The following is a 19,777-nucleotide window of genomic DNA, read 5'->3' as shown; positions in this document are numbered from 1 at the left end:
TCCAGCAAAAGCCTGGCCAGGAGCTTGGCACAGGGCACATTCTGAGTGGCAGCCAGTCAACAGGAAGTGGCTGGCCCACCCGTGGGCATTAATGGCGAGGCCCTGCTGCGGCCTGGAGAGCAGTTTGTGGGCAGTCTGTAGGCTCATGGAGCTACTGATCTCAGCCTGACGGTGCAGAGAACACCTTTGGCCTCTTTCTGAAGCGTCCCACCAACTGCGTGCCTGGAGTCTGATTGAAGGACGTGTCCTTACCCTTGAACCGGCATTCTTAAAGAGTCTGCCTGTGTGGGAGTGGGGCATGTTTATTCTCCTTGGTGGCCAGCCTCATGGCCTAGGAAAATGAACCTGGGCTTGGAATTATGAGAGTTGTGAGCAGTTCCAGTTCATGATGTCCTAGCCGTGACACTGGCTGGCCATTAGAGTAATTGTTGCCCTGCTGACCTCACAAAGCTATTTATTGTGAGAGTGTAGTCTGGCAGTTGGATCCAGATTGCCAAAGAAAATGCTAGAGAAATGGAAATTATTTTTGGCCTTAAATTCCTCTTGAACTGGAGCAGGAATGATAGGGAGGAGTCAGAACATTCAGCAGGTGCAAAGGCCCTGAGGCAAGAATGAGCTTGGAGAATTCAAGAACAGATATGGAGTTTGTAGGATCGGAACAGAGACGACAAGGGAGAATGTGGGCGGCAAAGCAGGAAGAGGTGGCCCATGGACAGCCAGGAGCAGGGTGCGGTTTCTGGAGGGAGGGCCTGGTGGCTGGTGGCATCTCATGGGAAGGTGCTGCCCCCCAAGATGGTGGGGAGGAGCTCACCCCTCTGAGGCACACCTTTCTGCTGGGGCCTGCCGGGCAGGAGAACAGAGAGGTCCAGAAAATGGAGAAGACAGTAGGGTGGGGGAGGGGGATCACCCCGAAAGACATTGAGGAAAAGGGGGTGGATCATCTGGGGTGTGAAGCATGAGTAGGGTTTAGCTGGGTGGTGAGAGGTAGATAGATTTCCCAGGTAGGGCTTGGGATTAGCTACGGAGCCGGCATGGAAATGAGCAGGCTTGCTTCCCCCTCTCTGGGAAAGCTGTCGTGAGATTCAGGAGTGAGGACAACGCCTGGAGAGCCCTGGACTGGAAAGGCTAGGAACCCGGAGGACCTCGGGGGTCTTAACAGGCACACCCATGTCATATCTGGACTCCACGTGTCCACCTGTGCCCCGAGAATGCACGAACCCCCCATTCCTTCCAGCCTCACTTATTTGCTCGGAAGTCACAGCCCCAGGAGGCTATCTCACTGCCTGAGAATGCAGAAGTCTGAGGAGCCTCCTGGGACCCCTCCACTCCTGCCGTGGAGAGGCAGCCTGTGTAGTGACCATCCCACAGAGCAGGCATGCAGGGGAGAGAAGGGGCTCACCCGAAGGAGCCTGGGCACTTGCTAGAAGGAAGAAGGGCAGCCACAGGTGGCCCCTTCTTTCCTGACCCCAGGCCATTTGCTTCCCTTCCACAGTATGGAAGGCGCGTCCGCTCTGTGCGCCATGCTGGCAACACGAGAGAGAGCTGGTGTAGGTGGCTCTGGGGCACTCTGAGCTTCCCGGTGACCCTGAAACCACAGCAAAACACACCCGTTCCCCGTTGCCTGGGAGCATGCTGTACCCAACGGGAGATGGGCAGAAGAAGGATGAACTAGGGGTTGGCCAGTCCTGTGGATCATTCTTGAATCCTTGAGATTCCCGTAGGTAAGAAATGACATCTCCTTGTTGTGTGTATCACTTCGATTATTAGTGACCTGGAGCCACTCTTTATAGCTAATGGGTCACTTGCGTTTCTTCTCCGTTGATCTGCCTTTTTTGTCCTTTCCCCATTTTTAGAAATTGTGTGCGTATCCTTATTTTGTAAGTGCTCTTTATGTATTATGAATATTAGCCAGGTGCCTGGCAGGCTGCAAATATGCTTCTTGGTTCGCCTTTATTTTTCACTGTTGCTCAGGGCGTTTGATCCCATAGAGCAGGTGCCAGACACCTTTTTCTTTAGAAGGTCAGGTCTCAGCTATTTTAGGCTTTGAGAGCCACAGCCTTTCTGTCACAGCTACTCGCCTGTCGTCATAGCACAAAAGCCACCACAGGCACTATGGAAATAAATGTGCACAACTGTGTTCCAATAAAACTTTATTTACAAAGACGGGGCCAGACTCCAGTTTACAGCTCCTGCCTTAGGAAAGTTTGCATTTCTAATGTGTTCCATCTTTTCCTTTATGTAAATATGGAATTTTATGCTCAACAGAGGACGTTCCCACTCCAAGATTAAATGGGGTAGGGGGAGCTAGAATAAGAAAAAAATACTCAAAAGTAGTGTGAGCCAAATGCCCCACGAGTGATTAATTCCGCCAGTTGGTTCTAGACAGAGCATCCTGGACGTGCCGACACGGCCCTGCACCTTGGCCCGTCCCAAGTCCCCTGTAGGGAGAGGCACAGGACTGGGTCAAGGCCAGTGGCATCGGGACCCCGAGCGCGGTGGCCCAGATTGGAGGATGGCACTCCAGAGGGGTTTCCTCTGCCCCGTGCCCTCCTCTCTGACCTTTGCTCTCACCACTGACCTTGAAAAGTGTGTTCTCAGGGGACACTTGAGAGACCTGTCCAGTCAACTAGCTAGTCCTAGGCAGCCCCAATGGGACCCCAAGTGAGAACCCCCCCAACCTTCCACAGAAGCAGCCAGTCCCCTTTGCCTGCTCTCCTCCCCCCAGATCTGGACCCTTCTATAGACCGGGTTGTCAGCCTGATGTTAAAGGATCGCATGTGAATTTTATACCAAGCCAGAGGATCTTGAAGGTGTTTTTTACACCTAGTGCTGCACGCAGGATACAGCTTGCCTGTCAAAAATTTTAATTAAAAACTCATAAACCTTACCTGGTGTTGCAAAGGGCAAACGGGGAGATGTATTTACTTCCCCGGATTTGCGGGGTCCAGTGGCTTTTCTCCTCCTTCCCTCTCTGCTTATCTCCCACCCCCTTGGCTTGCTTAGCCTCAGGGCCCCCTGCAGACCCGAGGCTTGGGGTTGAGTCTCCGAGGACACTCACAGGCAGATCCTTCACCTTTCTGCACCTCAGTGGGCAGTCCTTAAGAATTAAGTGATCATGTGGAACTCTTGAGGTCTGTGGCCAAGGGGAAGGGAGATTATCTAAGGTCATGTGTCACTCCTAGCGTCAGTCCCAGAGCCTGACAATCTGGATTCAGGCACTGACTCTGCCACCTGCTGGCCGCGTGACCTTGGACCAGTCACTTCCCCTCTCTGTGCTTGCCTCATGTGCAGTGCCTCTAGGCCCCTAATGCTAGGCGGTTTGGAAGATGAAATGGCTCAATCCACATCAGGTGTTTGTAACCGTGCACGTGGGAGTAGTTAGTAAGTGGCAGGTGTTGTGTGTGATGTTCTGGGCACATAATAGCTGATCACTCAAGACAGTCGCTCTTCTGTGGTATCAGCACCATCTTCATCTTCGCTGCCTCCGCAGGGATTTCAGGTCCCCTGCCTATCTACCTCCTCATACGCCTGGATAACCTTGGTTCTCTGTCCTTAGCAGGCTTTGGCTTGATGAGAATTTCCAAACTGTGTTTGCTGATCTTTTAAAACCCCTGAGATGAGTATTTACTGCCAAAATGGGCAAGTATATCAGAAGGATTTAATTCGGGCTCGGGATAATAATGCTGGAGACCGAAGGAGGGAGAATGGCAAGGGTTTCCTTCCTTTGCCCTCTATCTGCTGTGGCCACGAGCACCTCTGTTGATCACTTAAAATCCTATTTGAAAAGGTCACTGGTTATTATAGAAGAATTGCACAGCATAAGGACTCAGGAAGAAAGAACCGGAGGCTGGCCTCCTCAGACTCCTCCTCCACCCCTAGTCTTCCCTCATGAGGGATTTCACCCTGCATCCCCAAGTTGCTCCCAGCCATGGTGGCCGCCCCTGGGCAGAGGAGGATCCCCCCTCCCGGGTCCAGGCATGCGACGCTATCAGTGGTGATGAGACCAGGCACCTGTGCCCCGTGTGCTGAGTCCGTGAGCTGCCTTCACTCCACTCCGTCACGGTTACTGGTGTGCCCATTTTCCAGAGGAGGAGACTGGGGCTCCTGACGCTCTCAGTACTGGTTTCAGGTTGCCTGGCAAGCAAGTGGCAAAAGGTACATCTAGCTGCCTTCTGAGAGCCTCGGGCCCCTCCCAGAGTCCACCCTCTGCCTCAGCTCGTCTCCGATGACTTCCAGCCGGTCTTCCCCACGCCTCCTGCAGCCGGGTCTCATTTGATGTGGGATGAAACGAAGGACGATGAAATATTTATCGGCCTCGTGTCTGATGGGCGCCTTCCCAGGAAAGCCCAGAGAAGCAGTTTGGAACGTGGAGCTGGTGCTCAAAATTGCTCAAAAGGCTACTAACTGGTTTATTCACAAGGTTTAATCTCTGGTATTGAAAATGCGACGTGAGAGGTGGTCTTGGCCTGGGAGCTCCGGTGGGAACAGGTGGGTCTCCTGGTTTCCCAAGGATGGAGCCAACCCAGAGGAAGTGACTGGAAAAGGGAATCTAGAGGAGTCACCTTTGCCCATTTGTTGGCTGACAGGTCCCTGCGCTTCCGGGCTGATGTCCTGTTTCGCTGTCTGACCTTGTCTTGTAAAATCACCCCTTCCGCTGGGCACGCTCACACTGCACTGGCCCCCGCGCTGAGGACGGCCAGCTTGTTTCTGCCTCTCCCCTCTGCCTGAACTCTGCTTCCCTCACCCATGCCTTTGCACGGCCGACTCATTCAGAGGCTCGGCTGAGCGTTCACTTCAGTGTCACCTCCCTGTTGTCCACGGTCTCGCTGTCTGCTTTTGTTTTCTGTAGAAGTGTTCGCCATGCTCTACTGTTTGATTTGATGCATGAGCCTCAAGAGGAGAGGGGCTTTGCCTTGTTCATCGTTGTATCACCCGTATCCAAAACAGGGCCTGGCACGTTCTGGGCCCCAAGGAGTCCTTGCTAAATGACCGATGGCTCCTGGTTGCTCATTATATAAAGCCCAGGGCTTGGACCAGGTGGTTGCAGAACAGATCCTTGCTCTTGACAAGTTCTATGCACTTGAGAGCATTTCACTCCTGAGGCTTCCTCTTACTGGCAGTCACTGCTCGGACCAGCCTCATGCAGGGATCTCAGTTCTCTGCTAGCAGAGCCTGAGGCAAGCATTCGGTGTGCGTAGATTACTAAGGAGGTGCTCCAGGAGAAGGGGGCGTGAGGGAGACAGGGGAGGGCAGGGAGAGGAGAGAAGCCGAGCAGGGACGTGCCTCCAGCTGTAGTCAACCCTCAGCTGACTCCATGGGAACCCTGAGCACAAAGCGTGCCCACGACAAGTTTGGCTCCAACACGGAGGCAAAGGATGCCAGCACCTCAGTGTAATCCCAGGCACCTCAGTCATTCCGGGGGCTGCCCAGGGTGAAGGGAGCCAGGCTGTGGGCTCCTCCCAGGCAAGGCAGCTCCTGTCTAGCCGAGACAGTCCTCTGGAGCCAACAGCCACAGCAGCTAAGGGGGAATGGCCATTCAGGCTGGGTGCCAACAGCATCTCTGCTCTACAGGGATCCGGAGCCTTCCAAGTAGCCTGACCCCAGCTAAGCAAATGAAAACCCGAAACCTGCCTTTCCAGGTGAAGGGAGTCCGGAGGTCACTGGGAGTAATCTGCTACCTAAGGAAAGCCCAGCAGCTCTTGGTTACCATCGCCTGCCCCTTGGCACCACTCAGGTTTCCTGCTCGTCCTCCAGGCCAGCCTTTCTCTCCAGAGAGGAAAAAAGGAATGGAGTTTCTTTCCTTAGTGTCCCTACTGTGTGTCAGAAACTGTTGTGGGAGCTTTGCACATGGTACCTCACCTAACCCTCTCAGTCACCCTGTGGGGTGGGTCTTACGATGCTGGGTGTCTGCAAGGCATAAGCCCTGGCTCTCGAGGGACATGCCTTGCCCAGGGCCTCATGGCTCAGAGGTGGTAGTAGGAGAATCTCGCCCATGTCCTCTGCACCAAAGCCTGTGATCTGCTTCTTCTCTCCACACTGCCTTGGTGAGCTTGGGTAGGGCGAGAAGAGGCATCCCTCTGCCCACAATCTTTGAAGGCTCCCACTTGCCTTTGGGGTAAGGCCAAACCTCTGGGCCTGGCTTCCTACGCCCCTCTGGGTTTTGCCACCTTCCTTCCTGTTCCATTGTATCCCTCATGTTGCCCGCCACCAACCTCCCTGTGGTGTGAAGGGGCAACGGGCATTTGTTCAATGCCTAAAAATGTTAGCTCTTGTTTGGGGAGCCCTCCCCATAGGCCCAGGCTAGGTATACTTTGTAGGAGTTATTCTGTGGAATCCTCCCAAGAACCCACGAGATCAGCCCTATTTTTCTGGTCTTAGAGATGAGGGAGAGGAACTCAAAGAGGTGACGTAGCTTGCTCACATTCTCGTGGCCAGCAAGTGGTAGGAGGAAGGATTGAGCCCCGCACCCTGAGCTCTTATCTGCTAGACCAGGGTTCACCAAGAGAACTTTCCCAGGCATGGGAATGATCCAGAGCCGTACTGTTTAGTCCAGTAGCCACCAACCACCTAAAGCCAGGACGTGCTAGAAATTTGGTTAATACAACTGAGGAACTATATTTTACGTTATATTTAATTTTAATTAAAAGTCGCCACATGTGGCCAGTGGCCATGCAGAACTGTGAAAATCTTGAGTTGTGACTCTGCTTGCTGGCTAAGACATCAGCCTGATGGCAGATGCAGGCAGAAGACATGAGTTTCCTAGATCAGAGACAAAGGACTTACTTTATCACGCCCAGCACAGCCGGGCAGCCTGAGCTTCATGTTTGCATCATTTCGACTTGCTCCACAAGTCCCGTGGCTTTGCTTCGCAGCTGAGGGACTGTGATCTTTTATAATGGGCCACAAGCAGACCTCCCCAGCTTTTCCCCCTGGAGGGAGACATTATGATACTGGATGGTAAGCAGATCTGAGTTCCGCTCCAGAGAGACCCACAACCTCTACCTTCCGTTCTCTATACATCTTGGAATTGGCCTCAGTTTTCCCCATTTTTCAGATGAATAAACTGAAGCTCCCTTCACTTACGCTCCCTGAAAGTTGAAATTGTGGACTGTTCTACCTGTTACTCATTGTCAGCTCTGCCCCTACCCTGCAAAATAAAAACGAAAACAAAAACTTGAGACCTTTGTCCTCCTTGCTCCCTTTCAAAACTTTACCCTACGAGACTCTGGAATTCCTTTTCTCTTTGGTCTTGTCATGTTCTTCCCATCTTTCTAGAGCCAGGGCCAGGGTTAGGGTTGCCTCCTCCCTGAAACCCTCCCTGTCCAGCCCGGTCTGTTCCTTCTCTAAAACAGCGCATCCAGTCTCATACTCCTGACTGGCAGCTCTGGACAGCAGAGCCTTACCTTCCTGTGCTGAATTTCCCTGCACAGTGCCTGTTGCAAGCCTTGGGGAAAGCAAACCAGCAAACAGAGACCACCCCAAAAAACCAAATCTAGCAACCACCAACTCCTGCTTTATGCCCTGAACGGTATTCACAACAGATTACCCCACTGCCTACTCCAGGAGCCAGGGTGTGTGAAGAGGACTGAGTTTCCTGGAAAGAGAAGGGGGAGTTTTGAAATGACTTAAAGAAAAGCTTGTTGAATTGTGGAGTTTTGATAAATCCACCCATGAGGATAGAGAAACTCGACATTTGCCTTCTGAGCCAGCACAAAGAATGAGTCTCATTTCTTCCTAAATGAGCAGGAGGCAGTGGAATGATGCCTGAGCTGGTCTCAGGAGACCAAGGTTCTAGTCCCAGTTCTGATGCTAACCAGCTGTATGACCTTGGGGAAGACATTCCCCTTTCTGGGCCTCAGTTTCTCCTCTAAGAAGTGGCACAGGACTGAGAGAAGAGGAACCAGCCCCTCAGAGTACCTTCTTTTCAATTCATGCTTCCACAACTCTGGGCCTAGGAGAGCCCATCTTCCCCTTCACAAGAACCAAGGGCCTCCCTCCTCCCCCCTCATCCTACTTCGGGCTGCCTCCCTACGCAGGACCAGCCTCTGGCCCTCCTCCTGTAGAACATGGACCTCCACACTGGCTGGCCAAGGGAGCACTAGCTGTAAGATGGGCTGAAAAAGGAGCACTGGATTTGAACCCAGCCATGGTTCTTCAGCTTTAACGCAACACGCAGTTGTCCCGCGTGGCAACCGTGGTCATAGTGGGCCTTTACTGTGTTAGGCACTGTGCTGAGAACTTCATATCATCTCTTGCAGAATCCTTGCAAGAACCCCAGGATGCAGGTGCTATTATTACCCCGATTTTGCAGATGAAGAAACTGAGGCCCAGAGAAGTGAAAGCCATGGAGCTGGTGAAGGACAGAGCCTGTTCTGGAAGTCCGATCTCATGAGCACCTACTCCATTCTTACAAACGGAATGTGGGTTGGTTGGGTGGAGATAGGAAAATTATAGAATGAGCCCTATATGTGTCCGCTCTGCTGCATAACAAACAATCCCCAAATCTCGGTGACTTACAACAAATGTCTATTTCTTGTTCGTATTACAAGTAGACTGTGGGTCAACTGCAGGCCAGCAATGTGCCTTGAGTTATCTTTAAGGCCCAGGCTAAAGGTAGTCATTTTCTAGGGCATGTCACAATCATGCCAGAGCTGAAAAGTCCACATGAAAAAAGCCCACATAATCTAATTTAAATCTTCTGCTTTGAGATGGTACACATCATATCTCTTCACGTCCCACTGGCCAAAGCAAGAGACAGGGCCAAACCCAACATCAATGGAGTGGGGAGGTATAGCCTTCTTGCGGTGATGGGGGGGGGGCAGGGAGGGGGAAAATAAATATTTCTTAATACAATTGGCCATCAACTGTTGGGCTCTGCAGCCAGATGCATACGTCTGACCACCTGGCTCTACCACTTAGTAGTTGCGTGGCCTTCAGGAAGGTACATCTCCTCCTGATGCCTCAGCTTCTTCGTCTGTAAAATGGGGATGGTAATTACAGTCCTGTGTTAGTCTCCTGGGGCTGCCATCCCAAAGTTCTGCAACTGGGTGACTTAAACAACAGAAGCTTATTTTCTCCCAGTTCTGGAGGCTGGAAGTCCAAGATCAAAGTGCTGTCCAAGTCAGTGTCTTGTGAGACTTCTCTTCCTGGCTAGCAGACAGTTACCTTCCCACTGCATCCTCACTGGCCGTTCTTGTGTGGGTGCACTGTGAGTGCTCTTTGGTGTCTCTTCCTTTTCTTACAAGGCTGCCTGTCTGTGGGCTTAGGGTCCCACTCTTATGACCTCATCTAACCCCAGTTACCTCCCCATGGGCCCTGTCTCCAAATACAATCACATGGGGGGGGTAGAGTTTCACAAGGAAGCACGTTGAACAGAACCTAGGTTGCTCTTCGTGCTTGGTTGTTGCTTGTCCCCCATTATACTGATTGTGTATTTGCCTGTAGTGGTGAATCCCCATTCCATTTATCTTTACGTCCTTGGCACCTGTCCCTTGGTACAGACCAGGTGCTCCGAAAATACTTCTTGGAATCCTACAGGGAAGCGGTAGGCAGGTACTGGGAGCCACCCAGGCTTGGGGAACCCTGGGCATTGCTAACCTGCTCTGACTTGAGGCACATCATTGTCTTGTGCCAACCAGGATCCAACACATCAAGGCAAGCTTTTGCAAATGGCAAGATTTCGTTCTTTTTATGGCCAAAGAATATTTCATTGTCTATATATACCACATCTTCTTTCTCCATTCTTCTATTGATGGACACTTGGGCTGCTTCTATAATTTGGCTATTGTAAATAATGCTGCACAAAGTAATGTAGAAAATTGTTGAATCACTATATTGTACATCTGAAACTAATATAACACTGTATGGTAACTACGCTAGAATTTTTTTTTTTAAAGAAAAAGGCCAAAGGTTGTGCCAGCAAAATCTCAGCAGATTTCATTTTCTCAGGGGCTTTGATGCCTGCACCAAGGCAATTGGGCAATGTTCAGAACCAAAATTGACTCCAAGAGATGCTTTTTACAAAGAATCTTTTGTAAACTCCAAAGTGGTAGTATTTCTGCAAACCCCCTCCCACAGGTACTGTCTCCCACCAATAAAGCACCATAATGATCCCGCATGACAGTGCTGGGTGTGGATGGGCATCAGGAGAACTCACTCTTACTGCCTTGTGTCCAGGAGAGTTTCTGGGTCTTGCTCATGAATCTGGATATTCATCTTGAGTAGCCACTCAGAAACAGAACCACCAGGCTCGGAACCACCTCTTGGGATTCAGTGGTGACACTCCAAACTCCATGTTTGTTTCTTCTTCCTAATTCACATCTGGCTTTGCTTAGGAAGGGCTGTGTCTGAGGGTGTTTGTTTAGCAGAGGGATCCACCAGCTAAGGAGAAAAAGATCAAAGGACATAGGGACAGCCCGCCTTTTGAAGTCCTCTGCCTGATGTGGCTCAACTCAGCTCAGCTTAACAGTGTCAGGGTGGATGGCACCATGTGCAAGTTCTCGGCCTCCTCCCAGCTCACTGCTAATTAATTATTGGCATGATGAGTAATTCAGTGCATTTTGATTCTCAAAGGCTCAATTTCCTCATCTGGGAAATGGGAGCAAAATGACACTTTCCATAAAATGTGTCACATCTGGTCCAGAGTAGATGATGATGATGGTGATGGTGACAGTGATGGTGATGATGATGATGGTGATGATACAATAACATTGATGATATGATGTTAGTGATGGTCGTGTGATGCTTATGGTGATAATATGATGATGATCTCTACCAAGAGACAGTGAGGGATGATGGTGATGGTAATGACGGTGATGGTGATGGAGTTGATGGTGATGACGATGGTATGATGATAGCGGTGGTGGTGTGATGCTTATGGTGATGGTATGATGTTGTTGATAGAGATAGTGATGACGATGGTGATGGTAATGATTGTGATGGTGATGGTAATGATTGATGTTGATGGAGATGATGATGGTGATGGTGGTGATGATGATGATGGTGAGGATGGTGATGATGATGGTGGTGATGATGATGATGTTGATGGAGATGATGATGGTGATGGTGGTGGTGGTGATGATGGTGAGGACGGTGATGATGATGATGATAGTGATGATGGTGATGGAGATGATGGTGATGATGATACTGATGGAGATGATGATGATGGTGAGGATGGTGATGATGATGGTGGTGATGATGATAGTGATGATGATGGTGATGATGATGATGATGTTGATGGAGATGATGATGGTGATGGTGGTGGTGATGATGATGGTGAGGACGATGATGATGATGATAGTGATGATGGTGATGGAGATGATGATGATGATGGCGATGGTGGTGGTGGTAATGATGGTGATGATGGCAGCTTAGCCCTTAGAGAGCACTTACTACCAGCCAGGCATGCCTGAAACACTTCATATATGTTGACCTTACTAATCTTCTCAGCAACCCAGGAGCTAGGCACTATCTTTCTCCCCACTTTACAGATGAGGAAACTGAGGCACAGTGGAGTAAGTGGCTCACTGAAGGATGCACAGCCGGGAGTGATAGGCTGGTGGTCCCCCAGCCACTGCCTCGATGGGTGAGGCTCACCAGTGTTACTTATGCAGCGCTGCGTTCCCTTCAATGTTCCCCTGCATGCGGTGGGAGAGAGGCTGTCTGCAACACATGTTGCTTATTCTGGAAAGTAACTACTTTTAATTAAACTGTTTTATAGTTCTTAAAAATTTCTCCTTTCATGTTGTGTCCATGGAGAGTCAGAGGCAGGTCAGCCCATCCTGGGCACCAACTCCCTCCTGCTGGCTGGGGCGGCTGCTATGTACTATTAACATCCATGGGCTTCTGGAGAATCTATTATTGATGTGCAGAGGTCAGCGAGCTCAGGTCCATGGGCGCAGGTGCGCTCAGGTGAGAGGGAGAGAAAGCAGCCCAGGTGGTCTTGACTATTCAGAAAGTTCTTTTCTTGCTTGCTTTGGCAGCACACATACTAAAATTGGAACGCTACGGAAAGTTCTCTTCAACCCCACTCCCAGAAGGAAAGCATTTTGCATGCCTCACAGGTGACAAGAGCCAAGACAGCATGCGGCTGAAGCTGCTGCAGGCTGGGGGTTATTATTCATCCCACGGGCAGAGTGGGTATTTTCATCCGTCCTTATTACTGTTTAGGAAGGGCCCTCCCCCCGACTCAGCATCTAGGGAAAAAAGGCTAAAACACCTCCCTGCTACTCAGATTCAAGTAACTTCCTTCACAAAATGCCCAGCTGTCTGATTCCTGCCAGTTAGAATATTCTAGAATCAGACCTTCCCCCACCGCCATGTGATCTGGGACTCACCACTAGCCCCGTTGCAGGTGCAACTGAAAATCCTCTGTCCTCTGTCGTCGGGGCAGAATGGCTTCCAGCCCCACTCTGCTGCTCGCCGCTCCTGTGGCCCCACCAGGCCACTCTGCATGAGCCTTAGTTTTCTCCCCGGTCTGCCGGGAGGCTGGAACTGCCTCAGGGACTGCCGGGAGCGGCAGGTGCGCAGCAGCTAACCCTGCCAGGTGCATGAGAGATGGCTGAATGAGCGCACTCCACCCTCCGGTCCTCCATCTAGGGCAGGAAGTGGTCTCAGAGATCAGGCAGCATGGGGCTTTCGCTTCTCCGCTTGGAGCACAGAGCCTTGCACTTGTTTCTCTGACTCGGACCCCGCGCACTGAAGGTGACTTGTTCTCTCCCCTCACCAGGGGCCTGACGGGGCTTGGCCATCAAAAGAGCACTTCATGCATACTCTGTGCGTGTGAGCTGAGCACGTCGCTGGCACTCTCTGGAGAGATCGTCATGCCTTCTCCCTGTGGTGAGTCTGAGTATTTTTTTTCCCCTATTTTTCAGATGAAGAAACGGAGTCTCAGAGAGGTTAAGGAATTCCCCCGAGGTCGCACAGCGGGTAAGTGACAGAGCTGGGATTCGAATCCTGCTCTCTGTGACTCCAGAGCCCGTGCTCTCAGTTGCTTGCTCTCTCTGCCTTAAACTGTGATGAAATGGTTGTCCCCCCACCACGCATGTGGGGGAAACCTGTGACCCGGTTTTTGTATCTCTCGCTATTTCTCCTGGGGTACCCAGAACACAGTAGGCTCTCCAGACAGACAGGATGTTTCGAAGGCAGAGTGCTTGCTTAGGCCAAGCGGTTGGGCAGTGCTCTGGGAATGGGAGGTTCCTCTCATCATTGGAAAGTTCTGGTTAACCAAGTGTGTTCCCTTTTGGCTATGTTCAAATGCATCAACAGGTCACCAACAAACACAGCACGGAGAAATGCATTCTGCGCTGATTATAAAGCATGTCTCACACGCCATGTGCAGACTGTAGTGGTGGATTATCTCGACCGTGGGTGTGTCTTTGTGATTCGGAAGGCACCCTTGACTTTGTGGTGAGAAGGAGGGCAGGCGGGTGGCAGAGATGGGGTCCGGCCGGGGGCCCCCAGCACCCTCCTCTCTCACATACCGTTAGCGTCCTGCCGGAGCCTCGCCCTCGCCCTCAGCCTTTTCTGCATCCTCCCGGTGGCTCTGACCCTCCCTGTTTTCTCCTGGCCCTGCTGCTTCACGTGCCCTACCTCCCGTCGCTAGGGTTGCCCGTCTTCCCCGCCCTCATCCTGGACTGGAAACCCACTCTTTTGTTTTCAGACGTTTTCCCAGAACCTGTTCCCTAGAACCTGAGAACGAACAAACCGCATTTAGTAAACATGACCGCAGATGAACTGCCTGCTTTGGCCTCCTAAATCCTGAGAGAACACTCCGGACTGGGGGTAAAAGGGGTGTGACTTTGATTTGCAAACCAGCGTCCTGGGTGGTGAGACCCAGCAGCTGGGCTGGGGGTTCCCGCCCCCACCGCACCCCGAAACGCTGTGCAAGTGGCTAGTTTCTGCTTGGGGGAGATTCCAGTTTAAAGAAAGTTTGAAAACCACTGGCTAACAAATGTTCTCTTCCTGAAGTCTGGAAAGCTGGTTCTAGGCCTGGCTCTTAACACATCACACTGTGTGAATTTTTAACAGATTTTTTATTTTATTTATTTATTTTTTGGCCAAGTGCTTTCCCTTTGGAAGTCACTTCGAGGCTCCAGGCTCTCTGGGAACCCAGCCCATGAGCCCCCCAGCAGAGCCAGGTGTCCCCACCCCATGCTGTGTGCCCCACATCCTGCCTCAGCCACAGAGGACCGACCCCAGGAAGCAGGACTCAGGCTTGTATGCCGCTGCCCTCAGCAACTGCACAGATGCACAGTGTGGTTTTGTAGTATTTTTGGTTTTGTTGTTTTTGCAAAAGCCAAAGGAAATCTGTAGGCTGAGCTCTGCCTTCCCTTCCTGGGGGTGGCTGATCTGCTCGGTCAGCGACTAAGAGGCCCCAGGACAAGGTCCCAGGTTGAAAGGGCACCTGCCTGGAGCTGGATGCTGCCCTGGGCCGTCCGTGGGCAGGACTGCTTTGAGGTCGTCACTGTCACCATCCCATTTCCTGTATGAGGACACTGAGGCCCAGAAATGACCAAGGACCGCCCCCCCCTTCCTCCCACTGCACACAAACCCAAATGAACCTCTGCTTTCTGAGCTCTGAGCACTTTTCATCCTGCCTCTGGCCTGTACACATTGTGGAGAGCCCACTGTTGTCCTCTACATGGGGGACACAGCAGGCAGGGCCACAGGTGACGTCCCTGCCCTCCCGGTACAGGGAGACAGGCACACAAAGAGGGAATTCTGTATACAGTGAAGTGTCATTTTGTGATTAAGTCCGTGGTGGAAAATGCAGCTGAGCAAGTGGACAGTGACAGTGATGCTATTTTACGTTGATCAGGGAAGGCCCCTCCAAGGAGGGCATTTGGGCAGAACCATGAATATAGCCAGGGAGCAAACCATGTGGATTCTAGTGTAAGAATGTTCTAGGCAGGGGGAACAGCGTGTGCAAAGGCCCTGGGGCCAACACAGCTACCACTCTCTATTGTCTCCTCCATCCGCCACCCTCCATGTGTCTGCGGGGGTGAGGCAGGGAGTTGTGGCTGTGTAGCAAGAAAAATCAAACAGAACTGAAATGGGGCAGAAGGAAGGTGTATATCTAACAGGAAACTGCTTGTCTTGTTCCTTAATCCTCTTTGTACCGTCAACCCTTGCGTGGCATTTGAAATAGTTCCATAGTTCCAATAGTGCCTTGCTTTGTATTTTTTTCTCAAACCATATGTTTGAACCAGGACTCTGATCCACTACTTCAGGCTTGTCTTTCTAAGCAGGGCAGGAGCCTGGATTCCAAAGCTACAGAAATAGAGCGAGAAATGGTGCTGGGGCTGTACCACTGACCTCGAACTGACCTCGGCAGAGGGAAGTCCAGCAAGCAGAACCTGGGGTGGGGGTGGGGCTGGGGGAGGGGCAGAGGCAGACGCACCTGTGTCCCGGCGGGGCCAGTAGTGGGGCTGTGGTCTCGGACAGACTTGTCCTGCCCAAGGGTCACTTCTTCTGCCATCGGTGTGGATACTGACACCTGTCTGGCGCCTGTTGGAGTAGCTCATGGACCAGGTGTGCTGGAAGGGACATATTTGGAGAGTTAGGGACCCCAGATTTTAGTCTTGGGGCCAACACAGACTCATGTACAACCTTGGCACGTCACGTCCCCTCCCTGAGCCCTGGTTTCCTACCTGGAAAAGGAAGCAGAGAGGTATGGTCCTCCCTATGTTCCTCTGTGATCCTGAAATGCTGCAAGCCTTTGCCTCCAAGGCAGGAGGCAGCCAGGCACTGAGACAGAGCCTTCCAGCAGCTCCCCTTTGATTAGGTAGGCCAGGGCTCTCAGCAGAGGGATGTCCAATGCCGGCGGCATGACCTTGGCGATCCTGCCTCAGGCATTCAGTTAAGAGCTTCAAGCAGTCCTCACCTCTCCCTGATCTGGGCTCTGTGGCTGTGAAACCAGAAATTCATTTCGAGGAGCAGAGAAATGTCTCTCTTTCCTTGGGGCCCAGAAGGACTTATTAAGTGTTCCATTAACTGAATCTCATTCAGCCGGAAAAAGAATAATTAGAAAGCAGTTCTGCCTGGTTACTGGCCTGTGAACCCCTTGAAAGTTTCCCAAAAGGAATTCTCAAAAAAGCATAAGACAGCCCAGCCCTTCCTGCTGGTAAGGAGCAGGTAATCTGTGGGTCGACCAGCAAGCCTATTGCGAGTCAACATCGTTGGCTCATCCCTCTGTCCATCTACCCATTAAGCAGGCCCCCATGTGGATACAGTACCAGAGACCTTGAACCAAATGAGACACGGTCTGTGCTCTCAGTGGCAGGTTAGGCTTAACCTGACCAGCTTCTTCGTTTGGTCGAACTCCAGAGAGTTCATGGCTGAGCTGCTCTCAAGGTCACAAAAATGTAAACCTTCAAAACTTTCTCCTCTCTGTGTTAATCTGTCTTCCATGGTGTCTGCCCCAAATTCATTGGCTTAGCCTTCTTCGATCAAATCAAATTGTCTTTTGCTCCCTTCCTTCCAATACATCCTCATCTCACATGAATTTGAGGGGAAGGGAAGGGGAGGGAACCAGGGAAGTGTTCCTGGGCAGGTGGCACTTGAGACACGGAGCTCACCAGCTGGGGGATGCATGAGCCAGAAAAGTGGCTCCATCAGCAAGGGCATTTTCCTGATTGTAAAATTCAGCATTTTGTAGCAAACAGTAAGGGAGCCATCTTTTGGTCCCAGAGAAAGACCTTACCTCATGTTTTGCAATCGGTTGCTGCAGATGCAATGCTGAAGAATGATCCAGATAAAGGACTGGTGGGGCCTTGCATTCTTAGCCTGTCCAGTAAGACACATGGGAATGCCAGAGACCCATGGAGTAGCATCTATTGACAATAGGGTGGCACTGAAAATGTCTGGATTTGAATCCTGGGTCTATCACCTACTAATTGTGAGATTAGGTAAATTGCAATTGCTCAACGTCTTTTAGCCTCAGTTTTATCATCTGTGAAATGGGATAGTACCTACCTTTCAGGTGACTATTCAAGATTATATAAGATCGACGTTCTAGGAACATGGTGGGGAACAAAAACAGAGACTGAGTTCAAGGAACCTAGTTGCATGGAGAATCTTTTCAGATGTTCATAAGTATATAATGTTGGAAAACAGGTGGGCGAAATGCAGAGCGTGATAGACATCATTATTCAGGGATGCAGAAGGTGCAGGGATAGTCTCTCCGAGGATAGTCTGACATGAGACTCAGCATCCTGCGTTAAGTGATGGCTAGCCTCCTATCTGTGGGAGGAGCATCTGGGCAGTGCACATAGCCTGTCCCCACGTCGTGTGCTTGTCATCTTGCGGAGGGCACGGGGCTGGTAAATAGAGTGAGCAAAGAAAAGGCATGGAGAGTGGAGTAAGAAAGTAGGCAAGGGCCAGCTCTAGTAGGATCTTGCAGGCTGTGGCCAGAGCCTTGGATTTCATTCTTGGCATGGAGGGAACTGTTAGAGACGTCTGGGTAGTGTGAGGCATGTGCAGAGAGGGGTGTGGAGGGACTGGAAAGCTATGGTCCAAGCTTTGAGTTTATCCTATCCCCCTCTTGCTGACTGAGAAGCTAGCCTGTTCGTGTGTCATGGATCCTGGCAGGTGCCATGAGGCTTCGGGGTGTGGACAAGGGCTGTTGTGAAGGGGAGGGGGAGTGCAGAGATCTCACACCTTTCACGCCTGGAGTCAGGGCTCAGAGTGACCCCTTCTAAATTTGGGGGAAGCTGACAGCCCAGTCAACACTCGCACATTCTGAGCTCCAGAAACAGGAAGGAGTGAAGGTTCTTGGGGCTGGATCCAGGTCACGGCTTATCGGAAAGCCCCCATCTCTCTATGTGTACCTGTCAAATAGGGAGAAAATGAGCAGCCAGGCATACTGTGTGAGCCTCGTAAATATAAGTTGAATCTGAAGACGGTGTGCTTATTATCTGCGTTGGCCAGAATATTTTACTCGAGGCAAATTATGCTCAGAGAATGAGATGCTCTTTGGCAATAATTTAACACGGGTTCACTGCGGGAATGGTAATTTATAATAGTAATATTTCACAAGCCAGTAGTCTTTAGGATGATGTCTCTTAATAAGCCATTAAAGAAATAACATGCTTCAAAGCAATGATTGATTACACTGTTGTTTCAGGCAGAGTAAAGTCCAAATTTAGTTGAGGTGTACCTTTCTACGAGCTGTGTGTCTGTGGAGTCAGTCCTTCCAAGTAAAAGCTGCTGGCTTGGGTCCCTCGATGCTGGGGCACGCGGCTAGCGGTGGGCTGCGCCAAAGGTTAGTGCCCCGGGGACTGGTACACGGCCGGCGCCCCTGCCCATGGGGGAAGGCTCGCCGAGGCAGGAACGGGTGCCCTTGCCTCCGGAGACCGCCGAGCGGGTTAACGCCACTGCCAACCAGAAATGGCCTGGCCAAGGCGGAAGCAAGTGTCCCAAGGTCTCCGGAGAGCGATTCAGGTCAGCAAAGAGGGGCCTCGCCTGGACCAGACACTCAGTGAGTCCTCACAGTTCTTGGTATTTACAGTTCAAAGGTCCATTATGTCACAGCCACTGCTCCACGTGTCCTTATCACCACGCCCCCAGCATCTCGGCCACCAGCCACCGGGCTCCCAAGCGCCAGCGGAACCAGATGTCCATGGAGATATCCTGACACATCTTGACACAGCTTCCTCAGTGGAAGTGACTCACCCCGAGATCAAAACAACTGCGCTGAAGTCCTAAAGAAGTAGAGTTGAAATCCTAACAAACCACAACACAGCAAAGAGGAAGGGAGCTCAGCCCGATGGTTCATCGCTCTGGGTTTTTTTTATTTTTCTTTTTCTTTGCAGAACATAGCAATGTTTGATATGTAGCTCTGGTGCACAACACATACACACATGCACGCACACACACAGGCACACCGATGCAAAATTCACCCACCAGTGTCTTCCATGGCAAAGGATGCTGTTAGTCACTCACTAAGGCAGGGAAGGAGAAGGTGTAAAGGGTCAGGACCCCAAAAGGCCAAAGAAAAGAGCAAAAGGAAGCCTGTGGGACACCCTGTGTCAGGATCTGGTCCCTTGCCCCACGCTGTGCTGTCCATATGGAGGGAGCGAGGCTTATCTCGGCGTCCCTCACACACAAGCTCGTGTGCTCCCTGAGTCGGCCCAGGACGCTCAAAGACAAGGAAGGCTTCGTGGGGGTCCCCCAGTGGGCAAAAGCGAAGTGCTGATACTCAGATCGCGATTGCTGCCGCGCACTGGGTATGCACCACTACACCTGGATTCGCACCAAGGCCGGCCTGTCTAGCCTCGGTCTCTGTGACCCCAGGATAGCAGGCAGCCTTTCCAAAGCTTACCTCTCTCCGCTGCACTGTAGGAGATCAAAGGACACCTGTTTTAGAGCAAATTGGGCAGAACAAGAAAGTGCCATAAAGGTGCTGTGTTCCCCAAGTGGGGGGGGGGGGCGTTTGATGGGGAGGCAGGGACAAGCTGTGCAGTCTCCCACCCCAGCACTCAGCAGAGATGCAGGTGGGGGTGCGCGGAAGACTCCCAGTGTTGAATGCCCGCTCGGCAGCCGGCTCTGCTGGGGCAGGGGCACCCCGGCCTCAAGGGCATTCACTGTCCTGGGGGTCATCGAAGCTCACTCATTCCCTCTCTCCCGCTCGACCTGCCTCCTCCATTGATAGAGGGTGAGTAGCGGTTGTGTGCACCTTGTAGGGGTCAGGGAGAGTAGGGCTGAGTGGGGACAGTACCCCTGCTGGTGTGGGCATACCCTCAGGGGAGGTCATAGACTCCATCACCTGAAGGGCAGA

At 51.6% G+C, this 19,777-nt stretch overlaps 1 protein-coding gene and 1 long non-coding RNA gene across 12 annotated transcripts in view; one reads left to right on the top strand and one right to left on the bottom strand.

The window, feature by feature from the left end:
• Positions 1 to 19,777, top strand: part of ST3GAL1 (ST3 beta-galactoside alpha-2,3-sialyltransferase 1) — a 94,519-nt gene that overhangs the window by 41,291 nt on the left and 33,451 nt on the right. For 7 of the 11 annotated variants that reach the window (XR_003208050.2, XR_003208049.2, XM_025871170.2 and 4 more), the window contains one exon: positions 12,873 to 12,927. The exons of 1 other annotated variant lie outside the window; for it this stretch is intronic. The gene's annotated coding sequence lies outside the window, so the exon portion shown is untranslated. Of the gene's footprint in view, positions 1 to 12,166; positions 12,521 to 12,598; positions 12,703 to 12,727; positions 12,838 to 12,872; positions 12,928 to 19,777 lie in introns of those variants that run through there. 3 more of the 11 variants (XM_073893232.1, XM_025871167.2, XM_025871168.2) reach the window with 3 other exon arrangements.
• On the bottom strand, positions 17,059 to 18,697 carry LOC112823414 (uncharacterized). Its single transcript, XR_003208051.2, has 2 exons — positions 18,158 to 18,697; positions 17,059 to 17,828 (listed from the first exon to the last, which is right to left on the bottom strand). It is a non-coding gene; the product is annotated as an uncharacterized lncRNA (long non-coding RNA).

The sequence above is a fragment of the Callorhinus ursinus genome, unplaced genomic scaffold (genome assembly GCF_003265705.2).
Source record: "Callorhinus ursinus isolate GAN/ISIS: 27379988/994484 unplaced genomic scaffold, GSC_fseal_2.0 scaffold5, whole genome shotgun sequence".
NCBI classification, from domain to species: Eukaryota; Metazoa; Chordata; class Mammalia; order Carnivora; family Otariidae; genus Callorhinus; species Callorhinus ursinus.
Note: the sequence above shows the minus strand (reverse complement) of the source record. Positions and strands in the feature narration are given on the sequence as shown.